Source organism: Octopus bimaculoides, chromosome 24 (genome assembly GCF_046866305.1).
Source record: "Octopus bimaculoides isolate indiv1 chromosome 24, ASM4686630v1, whole genome shotgun sequence".
Taxonomy (NCBI): Eukaryota; Metazoa; Mollusca; class Cephalopoda; order Octopoda; family Octopodidae; genus Octopus; species Octopus bimaculoides.
The window spans coordinates 2,338,818-2,342,697 of NC_142951.1; the positions used below are offsets into that span (position 1 = coordinate 2,338,818).

At 36.1% G+C, this 3,880-nt stretch overlaps 1 long non-coding RNA gene across 7 annotated transcripts in view; it reads right to left on the reverse strand.

Annotated features, from left to right (window-relative positions):
• Positions 1-3,347, reverse strand: part of LOC128250807 (uncharacterized) — a 66,971-nt gene extending 63,624 nt beyond the window's left edge. For 3 of the 7 annotated variants that reach the window (XR_016238277.1, XR_016238276.1, XR_016238279.1), the window contains exon 1: positions 2,953-3,347. This is a non-coding gene — a long non-coding RNA (uncharacterized LOC128250807). The remainder of the gene's footprint in view (positions 1-2,952) is intronic. The other 4 variants (XR_016238278.1, XR_008266789.2, XR_016238281.1 and 1 more) reach the window with 4 other exon arrangements.
• Between the last annotated feature and the right edge of the window lie 533 nt (positions 3,348-3,880).

A 3,880-nucleotide genomic window follows, 5' to 3' on the forward strand; every position in this document is an offset into this window, starting at 1 on the left:
TTAGTGTATTTCAAGAGAAATATGGTAACAAAACAGTTAAAGAGATCTAAAAAAAAAAAAAAAAAAAAAAATTCCATCAGAATTTCTTGCTAATTTATATTCCAAACACAGGATTAAAAATAATAAAATTCTTTTATTTAAGTCTTAGATATTTTTTGAAAATAAATTGAAATAAATGTAGCGAAGTTCAACAGAAATATGGTAAAGAAATGGTTAACCTATGAAATATTATGCTCTCTTATTCTCGTTTCCTCTACGCGCGCGCGTGAGTGAGTGAGTGAGTGAGTGTTTCTATGTGATAAATAGGTTGTATATCTATTAAATCATTACCAGGTTATTGTTGGAAAACTCATTCCCTCCTCTCAAGTCTTAAACTCTACGCAACTATTTCCTCCCCATATTTACATGATCACTTTCTACGAAAATATCACGAGAACATTTGTTTTACAAATCCGCATAAATATATATATATATATATATATATATATATATATATATATATATATATATATATATAATAATTAATTCTTATTTCAATACATATCTCCCCACGACCAAAAATAGCTGTTATCTTATCAAAACTTTTAAAAGCATCATTCGGTCTCTTGCATCTCCCGTCAATATTTTTTTTCTATTATATTTCGCCCGTTACTTACTATTTTTCATTTTTTTATTTTTCCTTATTCTTCTTCTTCTTTGTAACTGTCACAAAATATTAAAACTTTTCCATTTATCGACATACAACAGATAAATGTAAGCCGACACTGACTGTAATTCGTGAAAATTGTCGAAACATTTGTGTTATTGTGTCAAATTACACACAATGAAACATCCAACGTATACAAATATTGCTGTTATTTTTATGGCGCTCACTGTTACGTGTAGACATAAGCTCGGCCATTACTAGTTGAGAACAACATACGAGTTGGTCTCTGGTTAAAGAAATCCGCCATGATGCCTTGAAGTCATATTCGGTGTTACATAGGAGCCAACAAAAGCTCGTCCCCGTGGTCAGCCTATGTGCAAGATATCAAAACGAAATCTCTCTCAAATTACTCTCTTATGTTTTATACTACTACTACTGCTACTGTTGTTGGCACTCTGTCGCTTACGACGCCGAGGGTTCCAGTTGATCCGATCAACGGAACAGCCTGCTCGTGAAATTAACGTGCAAGTGGTTGAGCACTCCACAGACACGTGTACCCTTAACGTAGTTCTCGGGGACATTCAGCGTGACACAGAGTGTGACAAGGCTGGCCCTTTGAAATACAGGTACGGCAGAAACAGGAATCGAAACCGCGATCCTATGACCGCGAGTCCGCTGCCCTAACCACTGGGCCATTGCGCCCCAGCCTAAGTTACGGGAACGGAAACACACCAGCATCAGTTGTCAAGCGATGGTGAGGGGACAAACACAGACACATATACACACACACACACACACACACACACACAATATATATATATATATATACGACGGGCTTCTTTCTGTTTCCTTCTACCACATCCACTCACAAGGTTTTGGTTGGCCCGAGGCTATAGTAGAAGATAGTTGCCCAAAGTGCCACACAGTGGGATTGAACTGGAGACCATGTGGATGGTGAGCAAGCTACTCTATTTCATTATAATTTGCCATAGATGCAGAACACAGAGTAGCTGCGGGCTAGACAAACGCATTAACGAGATGAAATGAATGATAAACATGATGGTATAATGGAAGAAGGCAAAAGTCTTTCTTGATGTGGCCGGGCTTCCTCAAAAAATCTGGAAATACCAGATCTTCGGCTGATTGGGTCCACAGGGTCAAAACTGCTTTTGACCCAACCCAATCAGGTGTAGGTAAAATTTTCACGTTTAGGAGCTTGGCTCCGCTGCCACCCAGACCCCGTCGGATAGTATCCTCTATCCAATCAGGTTCTATTCTAGTGGCTGGCTCGCAAACTTGCGAGCCACCTCAGGGGTGTCAAATAGCAACCAAACCGTCGCGTATTTGACACCCCTTGCCATAAACTTAATAGCTGGCAGATATTCTGCCAACTCTTTGTCAATTTTAGGAAAGACTGTAATAGTGTCGAGTGACCTAGAGTACGTCCGTAACACCACCGTTCTTTCCCTGAAGTCATTTAACCACTTCTTGGGTGGGACAAGCTCCCACTCCAACATAGTGTTGCTCTTTTTTGCCATGCTTGCAAAAAAAAAGTCCAAAATGTTCCACAAAAAAGTTCACAAAAACGTTCAACAAAAAGGTTCACAAAAAAAATGAACAGAATGACAGAGATGAGAAAAAGAAAGAAGGAAGACAGTTCAAGTCACAGCAACACAATTCCGGCCATCCGGTAATCCTGGCATACAGGTATTCCAATAAAGGTGCTCCAAAATAAAGTTATTCCAGTAAGGTAATCCAGGCCACAGCAGCAGGAACACAAAAATCCTTCACAAATTGTTAAAATTTTCACAAATTTTTCGGAGGCGAGATACGCCCACAAAAGCAACATTTCTCGCAATTAAGTGAGACACAAAAAGATTTCACAAAAAATTCTCAGTCCGCCGTTATGGTGATTCGAACACGCCTACCAATAACGACGAATGAGAAACACAACTTTGCTCGCTAAGCGGGTAATAATTAAAAGTCGCCGAAACTGCCCCAGAGAGCTGGGCGAAATTTACTGCAAAAAGATTGAACTAACAATAAATCTCACCCAGCTCAAATAAAACAATTCCACCTACCTCGGTCGACTTCTTTCGGCTAAAAAGCCAAAATTAAAATTTTCTCTCTGTAGAGGAGCGAACCCTCCCACCACAGACAATGAACACACAATTTTGTTCGTAAACGAACAAACACAAAAAACTCGCCAGAGGCAAGCGAAAATGTCGCAATGCTGAACGAAAACCTGCTGGAAAAAAAAAATACACAACGAATTATTGCTCAGTTGAGCAACAAAACCGACTTACCTTGGCGAGTTCTTCAAAAGTTCTTTTTTAAAAAAAACTTTAATTGGACAGAGCCAAAAGACTCCTGTCCATTTCGTTCAACTACAGCAAGACAACCGGAAGTAAGCTACTTACTACACAGCCACACCTGCGCATTGTTAACTTCCCCCGTTTCTCCCATGTAGATCCCGTCGTTTTATAAAGAGCTCACACATACTTTGTTTTCAAACTCTTTATATGTTACTTTCCCATTAACAGCAGGCCACAGAACGCCCAGTTTTTCCCCGATTACTATCTGATGCACCAGTTTCTTAACCTGCAGTTTCCTGTCGGGAAGAGGTCTTTGCTGTAACATTTATCGATCCGCTGTGGTTTGAATCCGGTGATGATTTGCCAAGTGTTTTACGATCAGATGATCCACACTGCTCTGTCCTCTTCTAACAAGTCTTATGATGCTGTATTTCATTTGTTTCTGACTGTTACTGGGTAGTAGTAGGTCGAATATATATATATATATATATATATATATATATATATATGTATGCATATAAATATATGTATATATATATATATATATATATATATATATGTATGCATATAAATATATGTATATATATATATATATATATATGTATGCATATAAATATATGTATATATATATATATATATATATATATGTATGCATATAAATATATGTATATATATATATATATATATATATATATATATATGTATGCATATATATATATGTATATATATATATATATATATATGTATGCATATAAATATATGTATATATATATATATATATATATATATATATGTATGCATATAAATATATGTATATATATAAATATATGTATATATATATATATATATATATATATATGTATGCATATAAATATATGTATATATATATATATGTATATTTATACACACGCACACACAA